The sequence below is a fragment of the Hordeum vulgare genome, chromosome 2H, assembly GCF_904849725.1.
Source record: "Hordeum vulgare subsp. vulgare chromosome 2H, MorexV3_pseudomolecules_assembly, whole genome shotgun sequence".
Lineage (NCBI taxonomy): Eukaryota > Viridiplantae > Streptophyta > Magnoliopsida > Poales > Poaceae > Hordeum > Hordeum vulgare.
The window spans coordinates 374,109,149-374,128,452 of NC_058519.1; positions in this window are offsets into that span (position 1 = coordinate 374,109,149).

The following is a 19,304-nucleotide window of genomic DNA, read 5'->3' on the forward strand; positions in this document are numbered from 1 at the left end:
GTGGGCGCCAACTGTCGTGGGTATAAGTCTGACAGTAGATGTGTAGGGTACGAAAGGATGGGCAGACCTTAGCTACGGCGAGGTTGTATGAGTTCAGGCCCCTCTACGGTGGAGGTAAAAGCCCTACGTCTCAGTGCTCTTGGGAGCTTGTTGTCGAGTGGAATATGGATTACAGTGAATTCCTAACCCCTGCAACAGTGGGGAAGGCCGGCTTATATAGAGTGCGCTACCCTTCATAACGGTTCGGTGCACAGGGGTGGAGTAGTGGCGAATAAATGCCTACGTTACAGGTAACGTATGTCTTAAATGCTAATAAAGGTACATGGAAACGTATGGTTGTTGCTCTCCAGGGGGGTTACGATGTACAGAGTGGAATCCAGTCGGTAAGTTTGATACGCTCTGAATGCTCATCTCCGACTGGATGATGGAGGAATCGTCACCGACTGAATGATGGGAAGTCCTTAATTCAGTCGGAACTGACTAAGGGCCTTATCCTTTATGAAGGGTAGTCCTTGGGTAGGACCCATAGGGCAGGCCTATGACCCTACCCTAGGACTATAACCCCATTAGTTACTCACTTGAGAGCCCCCCTTGACATTACGGCAATCTATCCTAAAATAAAAAACCTATCAAGGGCAAACCTATACCTTGCACCTAGTCCTCTTGAGCTAGATGATGATGATCTTCGCTTCGTCAAGATGGACCACCTTCATTCATTGCCTTGGTTTGACAAAGACTAGTTGATTGCTCCCCCATACTCACTATGGGTGGGCCACTCTTCAGCACATCTTCACAAGTCCATTGCCACCACAATGGACGGCAAGCTTCAAGCATGATATCTTCGTGATGCTCCACTTGAACTTGCACACCCCAATCTTGATGACGATCACAACTTGATGTTATCCTTCATAGGTTGAATGAGATCTTCCTCTTGACACAAACCCATGGAGACACACCTAACCCCACAAAGAACTGTCACAAGGACCATGGGTTAGTACACAAAAGTGTTATGGACAATGCTTACCATACCATGGGATCACTTGATCCCTCTTGGTACATCTTGTACAGTTTGTGTGTTGATCATCTTGATTTACTCTTTGCTTAGTCTTGATCAACCTTGTGTCTTTATGACCAATCTTTGGATAATACCTTGAATACCACCTTGGTCATCATATAAACTCCTTGACACCAACAGATAGACTTCAAGAAGTGCCTATGGACAAATCCTTCGAATATAACTTAAGGCAACCATTAGTCCATAGGGATTGTCATCAATTACCAAAACTACATATGGAGAAATATGCTCTAACAATCTCCCCCATTTTGGTAATTGATGACAATGAGTACAATAAAGTTTATATAAGGAAATAAGCATAACCAATCGCACACATACAAAGCTATAATGCATGCGTACAAGATGTAAATGCTTAAGCAATAAAAGCAAAACCCTCTATGCATCACCAAACTAAACTCTCTAAACTTCTCCCCCATTGGCGTCGATTGCCAAAATGGACAAAAAGTTTAGAAAGCCAATACAGTAGGTGGTCCTCCAAAAAGTGTGTACTTCTCAACAATACTGCAAAGAAATACACAAATACAATGATAAACATTGGAGGAAAACGAACTATATCGAGGACCCAAAGGTTGCAAGAAGGATCATATGTCAAAAAGACATACAAACGAGAGAAGCACACGATCAAAAGATACCAATAGGAACAAGCAATCATATGGTCCTTCGAACCACATGAATAAAAGATATTATGATAAGGACAATAGTGTGTTTTATAAAAACTAGAGAAGCTCCCCATGATTTGTGCACTAATAAGATTTTTTGTGTATTTGATACAAGTGCACAAAATAGGATCGTTGCTCCCTCAAAATTAGTAAAAGCACACAACAAGTGCAAGAAAATGGATGAGACAATAAGTATATCACTTGCACAAAACATATGGTTGACCAACATGTAAAAGAGGCAACTTAAGAGTAGGCTCAACCAAGATGATGTGTGTGAGTCATGGCAAGGCACTTGAGAAGACTAAGGTGAGGATGAGCATTACTCATCAATATAGTCTTAAAGAAATAAGAACAAAGTGCAAGCCATATCCTTCGCACACATACACTACTGGCAAATAGGTTCACAAGTTTACTAATAAACAAATTGAGAACCAACACTTGTGACAACCCATGGTGAAGAAAGGAAATAATAACCTTGTCAAGAGAAGGGATACAAACCAAAATATCAACACCCTTGTCAAGAAAGGTATGAGGAAAAATAATATTCACCACCAACGAGTGCATCAAGATGCAAGGATAAAAGATCCGCACTCAAGACAAATCCTTTCACGAATCCACCAAAAACTGAAAAAGAAAATGCAACGGTGGACGTGAAAGAAAAGAGGATATCAACTAGAGATGTAACTTCTCTCATGTGTAAAATATTCTAGGTAGAAGAAAATCATGATGATATATATCCACAAAGAAAGATGTACACACGAAATGGTTACAAGAAGGAACAAACAAGATATCCAAAAGGAAGTCATAAATATACCAATAAGATCTTTGCTTGAAAGCATAGCACATGGACTAATATTTTCTTATTGTACAATATGAACTTCCAACTTATGAACATCAAAGACATCCCAACTAGAAATAAGACATCATCGTTTGGATGCTTTGCGAAAGGAAACAAGTACCACAAGAACGAATCAAGAAATTCATGCCATGATGCAACCTATGAAAGGTTGAATGCAAGAAATGTATGCATAAAGTAGATACTTGTTACCGAGATAACACTGGATTGATGTAGTAGATAGTTGTTCGTTGATCGTCCTAACTTGGCTCCAATAAGCACATGGTTTTAACACCTTCCTTGTAGGTGAGCCGAGCATCCAATGCCTCTACAATTATTCCTAGAACAACAAAACAAACAAAATGGTGCCCGAACTCATTGGGACCAAAGAGTTAGAAAACCAACAATACATAGGACAAACTCCACATAAATATGTGCATACAGATATGAAATTGAATTGCATGCACACTTTATCCAATTTATGACACGGTGGAGTTTCCCCTATATATCGGGTCAAGGAAAGAAACCATGCAAAAGAAACTATATGTATATAGTAAATATGCATGCTCAAGGCATTCAAAAATCAGATCAACACATAGTTCATATGACACCAAAAGACAAGGTATCAAGTGAAAATAAAAAACCAAACGAAAAATTATCACTTGAAGGATACCAATTAAAAGATACGTCAAAGAATGATATCCATTGACACATGCCACACAAAAGGAAACAAGATACCAATTGAAGGAAAATAAACACAAGGTGTCTAGTATCCAAAGGAGCTAGGTTCCAAACAAACCAAACCCTGTAAAACTTTTAATGATGGCACAAAGCATCATAAAGAGAAAGACTTGCCTCCCATCAACACACACTTGATGGGGATCAAAAGATTTTATGATAGACGTATAAAGAGCGTGTTCCAAAGAACATAGGATAGCTCCCCCAAGGGATATGCATTATATATAATTTCCATTTGAATACAAAATGCACAAGATGGTAACATCACTTTCTCTATATCTTTAGAAACACAAGACATGTTCAAACCAATCCACAAGAGGCAAGGGAGACAAACGATACATAAAATCCAATGTAAAGATGATTAGCAATTTTTACCACATGAAGGGAATACCAATTGTCAAAGGAAAAGAAGTATTTAGAAAAAAATTCCATTGGTAATTTGAAAAAATATAAAACATCATCTTTACTCCTAAAACGCAAGCAAATGGCACTTGTAGAGCTAACATGCCACCTAGGAACAAGATAATTTACAGTATCAACACTAAGTGGCAATATCTCAAATATACACATTTTCTAGGCTTGTAATATGCACATAGCATATTACTCCCCCATAATCTGATAACCTAACATTATTAACAAGTGTCAAATGAAACCCAACAAGAGATAATTAATGGACCATTTAGAATCTGAATTTCTCATGAGCAGGACATACCAGCTAGAGACTGGATAAACTTGTAATATCAATACTAAGTGGTATTACTCATGTATACACATTTATAGGATTGTGAGGTGCGAGAGCACATCACTCCCCCACAACAGGATAATCCATTAATATCTCAAAAGAGCCAACAAAGATACAAACAAGATGCAAAGAGGCTCAATACAAGACTCACATGTACATGATGTGCAAACCGATATACACATACTTGATTTACTCAAGATAAGCAAGTTGGAAGCACAACATATACAAACATATGCATGGTACAAAACCACATTATGCAAAGGGGAAAGTAACTAACAATGTAACCAATTTAATTACAAGTTACCGTAAGGAGACACATTGGATATAAGATAGAAACTCGATAATCCAAATGACTTGACTTGAGATAATATGAATTATGAAGGTCCCTTAGTTCTTCAAGATGAAACCAAGTCTCCAATGTCCTCCACGATTACCTATTGATCAAGTTTGAGCTTGTTGGTCCCCAACCACGTTGGGTCCTAAGAGGTTAGTCACCATAGGCTTGGCTACCCAAATGGTTCTTTTCTTGACACCACTTTGAGTACCAATAAACTTGGCAAACACATTGCCAACCTTATCCTTCCCAAGAGAATAGATATCATCAATAATGATTGGGTTTGATAAATTACCTCTCATGCAAGAAGAAGCGAAGTGACCCTTCTCACGACATAAGTAGCAACATCTACCCTTTACTTTCTTCCCAATTGATTTATCAACTTGAGGAATGTTGGCTCGGGTCTTCTTGGGAAGAGGCCTTTCTTCAACTTGAAGTTGAGTATGTGATTGAACTTGTGGTCGCTTCCCTTGTTGCTTGTGACTTTGGGGCTTCTTCTTTAATGGACAATATCTAACATGGTGCCCTTCAAATTTTGCACTTGAAGCAAACAATCTTGGTAGAATTCTTGACTTGTTCTTGGCCCTTATTCTTGAAGCTTTTGGACTTGTTCTTCTTGTTAGAGTTGAACCCAAGTCCACCTTTGTCAATTGAGGATTTTTGCCCACACAATATATTATTGAGTGTGGACATCCCTTCGTGACTCTTTTCCAAATCTTTCTTCAATGAAGTGACTTGGGCCTTGAGCTCTTCGATTTCCTCTATATGGTTAGCATAAACACAAGTACTAGAGGAAGTATAAGCTTCATTTTTAGAGAAACAAGGCAAGGAAATTAATTTATCACAAGATGTAGCAACATTATGAGTAGATGAATTATGAGGACTAGCACATCAAAATATAACATTTTGACTAGAAGTAGTGCCAATGTCCACATGAGGCTTACTTGATATTACCTTGGTAGTAGTAGCCTCATGAGCTAATTTTAGCACATTATGGGATACTAGAAGATCGTCATGAGAGCTTGTGAGCATTACATGACTTTCTTCCAATTTCCCATAATTGCTAGATAGCAACTCAAGTTGAGCCCTTAGCTCAACATTCTCCTTTAAAATGGATGCTTCACAAAAAATAGAGTTAGTAGCACAAGCATCATTATTAACAATAAGCTTAGAAGGCAACTTGGCAAGCTCTTTAGAATATGACGCTTCAAGTTGAGCGTGAGACTCGGTGAGTTTGATGAGCAAACTCTTAATAGCCCTTGAGCCATTTTCGAGGTGCTCATAGTCCTCAAGGAGTTTAGCATGTGCAACTTCAAGCTTATCATTTTTAGTTCTAAAATCGTTAGTCACCTAGAGAGCTCTATCATGAGATTCCTTAAATCTAGATAATTCTAGAGCAAAGGTCTCCTCAAGAGATTCCTTGATGGCTTGTTCATTTTCAAGAGCTTGAGATAGATCCGCAATCTCATTAGAGTAATCACACTCACGACCTTCCATTCTCTCCATGGTGGCCTCATGCTCCTCGAGATGAGCTTCCAACTCCTCAATATATTTCTTGCCCTTAGTGGCAATAGACATGATTTCCATGAAGTTGGAACAAGCAAGTTTATTCTTATAAAGAGATTTAAAAATCATTTCACACTTAATTTTTAAGGATGCAATATCCTCACTCTCTTCATCTTTATCCTCATCCTCATTATCAGCAACATCATCATCTTGAGATATATTGGGATTCAAAGTAGGAGATACCTTTGAAGCCTTAGCCATAAGGCAAAAGTGAGAAACAATAGATGATGATGTGGGATCCATTGAAGCATCATTTAAGCCCACATCTTGTTCCATGGAGTGATGGATTTCCTCTATATTGTTAGCACAACAACTTAAGGAAATAGATACATTTTTATCATGGCAACAAGATATAGAAAGTATATCATCATGAGATTTAGTCAAGCAGTTTCAACATGATATGCATGGACTATCAACACAAGCATGTAAAACATTTAGAGTGCTCAAAGTGTTAACGCCCAAAGATGAAGCATTGCAATAATATAGTGATGAAGGATCATCAACAATAAGCCCACTATCATAATTGCAATGATCTCCACTACTCACCATATCATTACCTTATGGCAATCCACATGTAGGTAAAGTAGATGAAGTTGAGAAGACCACAAGACCGGTGGTGGAGGGAGAACAATCATTCCCACAAATCTTGGATGTACCATATTTATCTTGAAGCTTTGTCCACAACTCATGAGCATCCCAGAATGGCATGAGTTGAAATATAACTACATTGCTCAAAGCATCAAAAAGCACATTAGAAGCTTGAGCATTGAGATAAGAGTTTTTCTCATCCTCTAAATATACATTTTGAGAATCCTTTGGAGGAGAAAACCCCATATCTATAATTCGCTCCAAATTTGGGTCCATGACCCTAAAGTGATTAAGCATGCAAATTATCCAAACATCAAAATTTGTGCCATCGGAACTAAGATTGTCAGAGAATCCTAAACCCCTAGTCGACATCCTTACTCTCTACGTGGTTAAACCTAATAAAGAGAGACCTAGGTCTAATACAAATTGAAAGGGTGTGGATGTCACCTAGAGGGGGATGAAAATAGGCGCGTTAAAATAATTACGGTTTAGGCTTGAACAAATGCGGAATAAAATTAACGTTTAATTTGTCAAGACAAGACCTAAATCAACTAGGCTCACCTATGTGCACCAACAACTTATGCTAAGAAAGATAAGCAACTAAGTGATAGCTAGATATATGACAAGAAAAAATATGACTATCACAAAGTAAAGTGCATAAGTAAAGGGTTCGGGTAAGAGATAACCGATGCATGCGGACACGACGATGTATCCCGAAGTTCACACCCTTGCGGATGCTAATCTCCGTTTAGATCGTTGTGGAGGCACAATGCTCCCCAAGATGCCACTAAGGCCACTGTAATCTCCTCACGCCCTTGAACAATGCAAGATGTCGTGATTCCACTAAGGGGCCCTTGAGGGCGGTCACCGAACCCGTACAAACAAGGTTGGGGCAATCTCCACAACTTAATTGGAGGCTCCCAACAACACCACAAAGCTTCACCACAATTGCATATGGCTTCGAGGTGACCAAAAATGCTCGGGGAAATCTACACAACTTAATTGGAGACCCCGACGCTTGCGTGGAGCTTTACACCACACTGATTGAGCTCCGAGGCACCACCAAGCTTCTAGGGGTACCAAGTACCCAACGGTAATAAGCTTCTCAACTTCTCACTTCCATGTATCACCGTGGAGTACTCAAACCGATACAACTAATGCAATGGCAAGAACACACGAAGTGGTCATTCCCTCACACTCAAATCCCTCCACAACAACAAAAGTTATGGAGAAATATGAGAGGAAGAACAAGGAGCTCACAAAGAACTCTAAGATCAAGATCCAAGGGGTTCCCCTCACATAGAGGAGAAATTGATTGGTGGAGATGTGGATCTAGATATCCTTTCTCTTTTCCCTCAAGAACTAACAAGAATCATTGGAGGGATTGAGAGTTAGCAAGCTCTAAGAAGGTCAACAATGGGGGAAGAACACGAGCTCAACGGATAGATAAGGTCCAATGGGGAAGAAGACATCCTTTATATAGTGGGCGAATGAATCCAACTGTTACCCCCACTCACAACCCGACTGGAGCGGTACTACCGCTGCTCGGAGAGGTACTACCGCTCCTAGAACGTCCGAGGGAGCGGTAGTAAAAAATTACTACCGCTCCAGGAGCGGTACTACCGCTGGCACCAGGAGCGGTACCACCATTGGATACTGAAACTGCTCTAACTTTCGCATGCGAACTCCGAATCGATCAAACTCAAGCTTGTTGAATTCACAACAACAAGAGATATTCAACATCAACATAAAATCTTGATAACATGCAGTTAGAAAATGCCAATGATATAGGGAAGTGAGACCTCTATGAATGAAGAACCGGCAAAAACTTCCAACATCGAAAACATCATAGAAGATGCATATGGACTCCGTTTTCGATGAACTCGAGCTTGTCATGAAGATGACCATAAGATCTAAAACTCACAAAGAGAAACACAAAACAAGAACCAAGAAATATGATGCGAGGATGCAAATGGTTTGAGCTCTCAATGAACGATACGATCAAGCTACTCACTTGAGAGCCCCCCTTGACAGTATGACAATCTATCCTAAAATAGAAAACGTATCAAGGGAAAACATATACCTTGCACCTAGTCCTCTTGAGCTAGATGATGATGATCTTGGCTTCCTCAAGATGGACCACCTTTATTGATTGCCTTGGTTTGACGAAGACTAGTTGATTGCTCCCCCATACTCACTATGGGTGGGCCACTCTTAAGCACATCTTCACATGTCCATTGCCACCACAATGGACGACAAGCTTCAAGCATGATATCTTCGTGATGCTCCACTTGAACTTGCACACCGCAATCTTGATGACGATCACCACTTGATGTTATCCTTCATAGGTTGAATGAGATCTTTCTCTTGACGCAAACCCATGTAGACACACCTAAACCCACATAGAACTCTCACAAGGACCTTGGGTTAGTACACAAAAGCGTTATGGACAATGCTTACCATACCATGGGATCACTTGATCCCTCTCGGTACATCTTGTACACTTTGTGTGTTGATCATCTTGATTTACTCTTTGCTTAGTATTGATCAACCTTGTGTCTTTATGACCAATCTTTGGATAATGCCTTGAATACCACCTTGGTCATCATATAAACTCCTTGACACCAACAAATGGACTTCAAGAAGTGCCTATGGATAAATCCTTCGAATATAACTTAAGGCAACCATTAGTCCATAGGGATTGTCATCAATTACCAATACCCCATATGGAGAAATATGCTCTAACAAACTTCGTGCGTCCGAAGCGCGACAGGGGGAAAGACCACTACCAACGGCTCCAAACCGCAAGATACCTTATCATGGAGGCTCGTGCACCACTTTGGGCCTGGCCCAACGACACCTCCCACACGTGTATGGCCCAGGCCTGGGGGATCCTGTCGGTGCACTCAAGACTGGGGTCTCTTGTGCCCCAGACTTGTCCACGGGTGCCGGCAACCCCTTTGACGGCAAGGCACAACGAAGGTTGGCAGGAAGACTAATCTCCAAATTCACCAAAGCCACACCCCCTCAAGGGTGTGAGGAATAAGCCCAAGCTCCAAGGCCCCGGCAAGCCCCTCTTGCCGGGAAGACACCGAAGGCCCCGGCAAGCCCTTCCTGTCGGGAAAACGTACAACGCCCCAGCAAGCCTTCCTTACTGGGAAAAGCATTCAAGGCCCCGGCAAGTCCTTCTTGCTTGGAAGATGGACAAGGCATCGACAAGCTTTCCTTGCGGGGAAGGTAGACTAGGCCACTGGCGAGGGCACCAGCCTAGCAAGCCCCATTCAGTGCCAGGTGTTCCCTCCTACCACAGTGCCACCAAATACCATAGCGCCAGCGCATCCCTCATGCGCCAGCACAACACCAGGTGTCAAAACCCCTGGGTACGTGTCGATACCATCCCGATGCGGGTCAGGAGACTCGCGAGGCATTTACTGCCCCTGACACCGTGCTAGATAGAACCCTGTTCACTGTACAGATCGTGAACCCTCTGTTGAGCACTGTTCGTGACCCCTTTGCCTATAAAAGGAGGCCCAAGGCAAAGCTCTAAGGGGTTAGACACTTCTGGTATTGGCCAACAGGCAATCACTGTAGCAGGTAATCCTACAGTAAGCACCTAATACAACAAACAAACCAGGAGTAGGGTTTTACGCACTAAGCGGCCCAAACCTGGGTAAAAACATTTCCGGCGTTGATCGCTAGCTCTGGTCTTGGCGCCACCCCTCTCCCCGCCGAACTATCAAGGGATCCTTGGAGGTTCCCATAGGTGTCATTTCTCCCGACATGTTTGTTCTTGAAGAAGTTGCTCTTGTTGGGGAGGGGCTTGGCCTTGTCTTTCACAATAAGTTTGCCACCATTGTCTTCCGACTTCTAACAAGGACAATCAGCCACAATGTGACTCACATTGCCACAATTGTAGCAAGTCCTCACATGTTGCGTGCCTTTGGGCCCATTTGAGTTGTTCTTGGAGAAATTTGGCTTTGAGTTTCTCTTGTTGCCCCAAAATTGTCTTGATGCAAGAGCTATATGCTCGTGATAAGAATACTTGGTGTCTTGGGGGCACAATTCATCTTCTTCTTCCTCATCTTCCTCCAATTAAGCCTTGGCCTTAAAGGCTAGGTTGAGATAGTCTTTTCTTGACCGTTGAACATGAGCAAGAGCATTGTCAGCACTCTTGTCCAATATGTTCATGGGATTAAACTCATCCAACACATCGCTTGAAGACAAGGAGTGAAAGTCTGGCCTCTGACGGATGACAAAGGACATGGATTTGTTGAAGGGCATAATAGCCTTGAAAAACTTACGTTTGATCCAATTGTCATCCACATACTTGCTTCCATTATCTTGAAGAGCGACAAGAAGGGTCGTCACCCTTCGGTATAGCTCATGGGGATTTTCATCCACAATCATAACAAATTCATCGGCCTCATCAAGTATCACTTCATAGTTTGACCGTTGAATACTAGAACTTCCCTTGTACATGGAAATGTTGAGCTCCCAACAATCTTTGGAACGAGTGAAGGGACGCAAATGAGCAAGATCTTCAATAGGAACAACTGCTTCAAGGACTAATAGGGCTGAATGGTTGTGTTGATTGTCAACCTCTTCCCTTGGAGTGAGGTTTCTTGGATCAGGGTAGTAGCCTTGCTCGATGATTCTCCAAAGTTGTGTTGAGCTGTGATTCAAATGAGCCTTTATATGAAAAACCAAGTTAGCAAAATCATTCTTAACAAGCTTAGGCAGAGGACAGAGATTACTAATATGTGGTGGGTGAACCGGTCCTCCATAGACCATGGGAGGAGGAACCGAAGCAAAATTATTTGCCCCACTCGTTCCTTGAGGCAATTTATCTTTTTCACTACTAGCATTTTCCTTTTCAGAATTGGCCCCCATATCCGAAGTTGTGGGATTAGCCACAAACAACGGGTCGGTAGACGGTTTGTAATAATCAAGGAAATCTTTAAGCATTTCCTTGACCTCGATCGTCAGTGTGGATCTAAATGTGGACATGGCCTCATTTAGGTCCTCTTGGGAGAGCGAGTTCACAACAGCTGCCTCCGGCAACTCCCTTGGACTAGCTCCATCGTCAGTCATACTCTTCGGGTTGTAAAACCCTTAATAAAGAGACGAGGCTCTGATACCAATTGAATGGATCGATATGGTTGACTAAAGGGGCAGGGGATGAATAGGAAAGTAACAAATTTTAAACTTTTCTTTAAACAAATTAGGTTTACTAACAAATAGGTAGTCTAGATATGCAACTAAGTGAGCAACCTATATGATGCTAACAACAACAATAATAAGCAGGAACTAAATACAAGTAAAGATAAGAAACAACCACAAGTGGAACCGATGAAGACGAGGATGTGTTTACGAAGTTCCTTCCCTTTGAGGGGAAATACATCTCCGTTGGAGTGGTGTGGAGGCACAATGCTCCCCAAGATGCCACTAAGGCCACCGTATTTTCCTCACGCCCTCACACAGTGCGCGGTGTCGTGATTCCACTAAGTGGTGCCCTTGAAGGTGGCTATCGAACCTTTACAAAAAATGTTGGAGCAATCTCCACAACTTAATCGGAGACTCCCGAGAAGACCACAAAGCTTCACCACAATGGAATATGGCTTCGAGGTGACCTCAACCGTCTAGGGTGCTCAAACACCCAAGAGTAACAAGATTCGCAAGGGATTGGTGGGGGGAATCAAATTTATCTTGGTGGAAGTGTAGATCAAGGCCCTCTCCACCAAACCCTAGAATATCAACAAGTTTTGTTGGTTAGGGAGAGAGATCGGGCTAAAATGGAGCTTGGAGCAACAATGGAGCTTTGGGGGAAAAAGGTGAATTTCTCACGAAAGAAGAACTCCTTTATATAGTGGGGCAAAGAATCTGCCCGTTACCCACCCCCTTTGCATGAGCCAGAGCGGTACTACCGCTCCTGGGAGCAGTACTACCGATGATAAGAGGTAGTACCGCTCATAGGAGCGGTACTACCACTCAGTTAGAGGGAGGTCAAACCAGAGAAGAGGCAGGGTCGTTAGTACCGCTCGCAGTGGTAGTAACAAGCGATAATAATGCCCTGCGGGCGGTACTGCCGCCCAGCACTACCGCAAAGGCCGACTTCAAAAGGGATCACACTTCTGAGCAGCGGTACAGGCGAGCGGTACCAACAGGAGCACTACCGACGGCCCGGGCGGTACTATGAGTGATAAGAGGTAGTACCGCTCCTGGGAGCGGTACTACCGCTTGGAATTTTCAGCGCAGGGATTTGGTAGAGTAGAGAGCTCCATCGGAGTGGAAAAGAGGGTGACAGGAAAGTGTACTTGACGATTCCACCGAGACTTTTCCAAAGCGGATCCTCTCTTAATAGTACGGTGATACGTCTCCAACGTATCGATAATTTATGAAGTATTCATCCCATATTCACCTATATTTACAATACTTTTATATGGTTTTGATGCACTTTATATGATTTATTTAGAAGTAACCCGGAGTGACGTTGTTTTCAGCAGAACTACCGTGGTGTTGTTTTTTGTGGAGGAATGAAAGTTCTCGGAATCACCCAAAACTTTTTGATGATTTTTTCTGGGCTAGAAGACACTCGGGGGACCAAACAACCAGGCCAGAAGAGCCACGAAGTGGGAACCACCCACCAGGGCATGCCAAAGGGCCCAGGTGCGCCCTCGTGTCTTTTGCTCTCCTCGTGGCCCATCTTCCCGTGAAACCAATGCCCAAAATTCCTATTAATATAGAAACCATCAGAAATAACCCTAGACGAGAAGTTCCACCGCCACAAGGCCTCTGTATCGACGAGAAAACAATCTGGAGAGAAAACATTACCCTACCGGAGACGGTAGATCATCTCCGAAGGCCATCTTCATCATCTCGGCGGAGGCCATGACGAGGACGGAGTAGTCCATCCTCAAGGCTGACGGTTTGTACCAGTAGCTATGTGTTTGATCTCTCTCTCTCTCTCTCGTGTTCTTCAGATGGCACGATCTTGATGTATCACGGGCTTTGTTAATATAGTTGGATCATATGGTGTTTTCCCCTCTCTATCTTGGTGTGATGAATTGAGTTTTCCCTTTGAGATTTCTTATCGGATTGAATACTTTTATGGATTTGAGAACACTTCATGTATGTCTTGCTATGAATACTCGTGGTGATAATGAGGTATCATATTGATTCACTTGATGTGCGTTTTGGCACTCAACTTGCAGATTCCCGAGGTGACATTGGGGTCATCTATGCATTGGGGTTGATGCACGTTCTTTTCCTACTTTGTCCGGTAGATATCTTTGGGCACTCTTTGAGGTTCTTTGTGTTGGATTGAGTATTATGGATCTGTAATTGTTTGATGTGTATCGTATAATTAACTCATGGATACTTGTGGTGACATTGGAGTATCTAGGTGACATTACAGTTTGTTGATGCGTATCATATGGCATTATTTTAGTACGAACTCTTGAATAGATTGATCGGAAAGGATAACTTGGTATTATCTTAGTACAAACTATTGGATAGATTGATCAGAAAGTATAGCTTTAAGGTGGTTTCGTACCCTACAAACAATTACTTCTTATGATTCTCCGCTAGATAAGAACTTCAGAGTGATTCTTCGTTGCACATTGAGATATGGTCATGTGATCCAATTATATTAGCATTGTTGAGGTATTGCACTAGCGAAAGTACACACCGTAGGCCTTGTTTTCAAGCATTGCAATACCGTTTGTGATGACTTTTGTTACTTGCTACCTTGCTTTTTTTTTATTTTTACTATTACGAGAATCCATATCTACCATAATTACTAGACTTGTATCACCATCTCTTCACCGAACTAGTGCACCTATACAATTTGCCATTATATTGGGTGTAGTGGGGACACAAGAGATTGCTTGTATTTGATTGCAGGGTTGTTTGAGAGAGACCATCTTCAACCTACACCACCCATGGATTGATAAACCTTAGGTCATCCACTTGAGGGAAAATTGCTACTCTCCTATAAAACTCTGCGCTTGGAGGCCCACCATGAGTGTACACGAATAAAGTTGTGTAGTAGACATCAAGCTCATTTCTAGCGCCGTTGCCGGGGAGGTTAGGTAAGCAGCACTCACATCGCGTCAATGAAGTTCTTTTCTGGCTTCATTGCCGGGGAGGTGAGTGCTTGAAGGTATATCTTTAGATCTTGTAATTGAATCTTTTAGTTTCTTGTTTATCACTAGTTTGGTTTATAAAAAGAAAATTACAAAAAATGGAATTGAGGAGGTCTCATATTGTTCAACTTTATCATGTCTTTCTTGAACATGTTGGAAAGGAAAATTGTGCTCAATTGCTAGAGGAAGAATTTATGAAAATGCTTAATGTGAATTCCTTGAATGATGAGCATGATTGCAATATTGTTAGTATGAATTCTCTGAATATCCATGATACTAACTGATACGTCCATTTTTCATCATGCTTTTATATCAATATTTATTGTATTATGGGCTATTATTACACAATACGATACAATACGTATGCCTTTTCTCTCTTATTTTACAAGTTACATGAAGAGGATGAATGCCGACAGCTGGAATTCTGGACTGGAAAAGGAGCAAATCTGAGAGACCTATTCTACACAGCTCCAAAAGTCCTGAAAAGTTATGGAGAACAGTTTTGGAATTTATAAAAAAAATGGGTGAAAGAAATATCGGAGGAGACCCACCAGGTGGCCACAAGCCCACGGGGCACGGCCTACCCCCCCTCACCACTCCCTGCAGGCTTGTGGGCCCCATGGCAGGCCTTCGGGTCCCATCTTCCCCTATATGAAGGTTTTTGACCTAGAAAAAATCATATCAGACCTTTCGGGACGCGACTCCACCGTCTCGAGGCGGAACTTCGACAGAACCAATCTAGAACTCCGGCGGAGCGTTTTCGCCGAGGAAATTTCCCTCCTAGAGGGGGAAATCGAAGCCATCGTCATCACCAATGATCCTCTCATCGAGAGGGGGTCAATCTCCATCAACAGATTGATCAGCACCATCTCCTCTCCAAACCCTAGTTCATCTCTTGTATCCGATCTTTGTCTTAAAACCTCAGATTGGTACATGTGGGTTGCTAGTCGTGTTGATTACTGCTTGTAGTTGATGCTAGTTGGTTTATTTGGTGGAAGATTATATGTTCCGATCCTTAATAATTATTAATACTCCTATGATCATGAATATGAATATGCTTTGTGAGTAGTTACGTTTGTGCATGAGGACATGGGATAAGTCTTGTTATAAGTAATCATGTGAATTTGGTATTCGTTCAATATTTTGATAACTTATATGTTGTCTCTCCTCTAGTGGTGTCATGTGAACGTAAACTACATGACACATCACCATTATTTGGGTCTATAGGAAGGCATTGGGAAGTAACAAGTAGATGATGGGTCGCTAGAGTGACAGAAGCTTAAACCCTAGTTTATGCGTTGCTTCGTAAGGGTTTTTTTTTTGATCCATATGTTTAATGCTATGGTTAGATTTATCTTAATTCCTATGTCATAGTTGCGGATGCTTTAGAAAGAGGTTAATGATAAGTGAAAGGTTTGTCCAAGTAAGGGCAGCACCCAAGCGCTGGTCCAGCCACATATCAAATGATCAAAGTAACGAACGCGAACCATATGAGCATGATGAAAAGTAGCATGACAGAAATTCCCATGTGTCCTCGGGAGCGCTTTTCTTTACATAAGAGTTTGTACAGGCTTGTTTTTTGATACAAAAAGGATTGGGCCACCTTGCTGAACCTTAGTTACACTTGTTACTTGTTACTCGTTACAAATTACCTTATCACAAAACTATCTGTCACCGATAATTCTAGTGCTTGCAGAGAATACCTTACTGAAAACCGCTTATCATTTCCTTCTGCTCCTCGTTGGGTTGGACACTCTTACTTATCGAAAGGACTACAATAGATCCCCTACACTTGTGGGTCATCACTAAAGATATGCAAAGCCACAAGCTTGGGGATGCTATGTTTGATGATGATATTTTTAGTCCCCCTACTTGTGATGATGATATTTATTATGATGATAGCATGCCTCCTATTTATGATGATTATATTGATGAATGTGGGTTTGGAAGAGTGTCAACTCTAGGTAATGATCCCGCTATATTGGAGGGTGTTGAATCTTTTCACAATATTGATAGAAATGGATTTGGAGAGGTCATGACTTTATTTAGTGATGAATCAACTATTTCGGAAGAGGTTTAAATTGACTATTATGAGAACAAAGTTGCTACCTATGATGATTATTGTGATGACATGTATGCTATAAAGAGTAATTACAACCATGAAACTTGTCATCGTGATTTTAATATTCAAAGTGGTTATGTCAATCAAGTACCTCATGATAATTATTTCGTTGAGTTTTCTCCCATTATTATGAAATAGAAGAAGTTTGCTTATGTGGAGAGTGATAAATTTTCTATGCTTGTGCATCATGAAAAGAATGTTGTAGGTGATAGTTATATTGTTGAATTCCTTCATGATTCTACTGAAAATTATTATGAGGGAGGAACATATTCTTGTAGGAATTGCAACAATATCAAGTTTCCTCTCTATGTGTTCAAAGTTTTGAAGTCATGCTTGTTTTTTGCCTTCCTATGCAAGTTGATTCTTGCTACAATAAATAGTTTGCTTGCAAAATACCTACGCATAGGAAGTGGGTTAGACTTAAATGTGCTTTCCATGTGATTCATGATGCTCTCTTGCATGTTTCAACTATTATTCCTATACGAGCATCATTGAAATCATCATGCCTAGCTAAAAAAGGCATTAAAGAAAAAGCGCTTGTTGAGAGACAACCCAACACTTTTACCTTCTGTTTTATGTGTTAACATGATTAATATACTGTATTAATCATGTTTTATAGTTTTTATTTCAATAAAGTGCCAAGTAAAGCCTTTGGGATAGTGTGGATACTTGCTTGTTTGAATCTGTGCAAAAACATAAACTTTTACGTCCAGTGCAGGATTTTTCTGATTTTACTGGAGCGTCAAAATATTATGAAATTTGAACACAATTTTGGTATGCAAATTAAATACGTTGTCCTAAATTTCCAGAATTTTTAGAGTCAGGGAAGTATGGTTTTAATATAGATATTCACACATGTTCTGTTTTTGAGAGATTCTGTTTTTCATGCATAGTTTGCTTGTTTTAGTATCTCAATAACTTATATTGAGTGATATAAATTATGGGAATGATAGAATACATTAGTTATTATGTTAGAAAAATATGAATCTTGTGTTGGTAGTACCTAAGAGAATGATCTATATTTATCGTACTAACCCATCTCACGAAGTTCCGTTAAGTCTTGTGTGATTGAAGTTTCCGAGTTTTGGGTGAGATACCAATATGAGGAGAATAAGGACAAGCAAGAACCTAAGATTGGGGATGCCCAAGGTACCACCAAGGTATTATCCATGGAAGACTCAAGCGTGTAAGCTTGGGGATGCCCCGTAAGGCATCCCCTCTTTCGTCTCCAACATTATCGGTATATCTTACTTGGAGTTATATTTTTATTCATCACATTATATGTGTTTTGCTTCGAGCATCATTTTATTTTCTTTTTCTCTGTTACATGTTATTTTTAATATATATTTCCAATAAAAAGTTCCAAGAATGGCCTTTAGAATGCTTGAATTGCATGTATGATGTGTGATGTACAAAAACAAAAACTTTGCTATAGTATTTGAATTATCATATTTTATTGGAACGTTGATTTTTTTTTGAAATTTACACGGTACTGTCATACAAATTATTTATCATGTCCGAAATTTTCGGAATGTTTGGAGATACAAAAGTAGACTTGTTATATAAATTGCTACAGACTGTTCTGTTTGGACAAATTGTTGTCATAGTTTTGTTATCTACTTATCCTATAGTTTCCATAGCCTATATTGGTAGATATAAATTGTGGAAATGATAGTAAACAGTATATAATGTTTTAAAATTATTATGCAACTTGTCTTGGCAGTACATATAGTGTTGATTTACTTTTATGTGTACTAACCTATCTCATGAGTTCTTTTCAAGTTTTATGTGGATGAAGTTTTTGAGACTTTGGTCAAACCGGGATATGAGAGGATTGAACGAGATACAAAAGGTCAGGCTTGGGGGACCCTAAGGCACCCTAAGTAAATATTTCAAGAAGTCTCAAGCATCTAAGCTTGGGGATGCTACGTGCCCCACCTTTTTTAGTCGAACAAATATCGGTTAGCCTATGTTCAGCCTAAATTTTTATTCGTCCACATGATATGTGCTATTCTTGGAGTGTCTTTTGTTTTGTTTGCTATTTGAATAAAATACTCAGATCTGAAAATCTTTATTGAGAGATAGTCTTCACATAGGTACTTGATTGTTTTACTACTCATTGATCTTCACTTATATCTTTTTGGAGTAGATTGTCATTTACTCTTGTGCTTCACTCATATCCTATGAGTAGATTGTTGAATTAATTGAATAACATGAAGTTGAAATTATATTTTCATATCATGCCTAGTAGTAGCTTCACTTTGGGTTTAGGAATTGAAATCTTTTGAAGCTTGACAATCACAATATTGGTCATACAAGCAATTCATGAATGATTAGTATAAGGAAGAGAACTTTCACATACAAATATATTATCTTGGACATCTTCTATGATTGTGAATACCCATTAATTATTTTCAAACTTGAGCAAGTAGTTGAAGTTGGACAAGGAAGACAACGTAATGAGTTATGGTTGTGTATATTTGCATAGAAGTTATATTGTT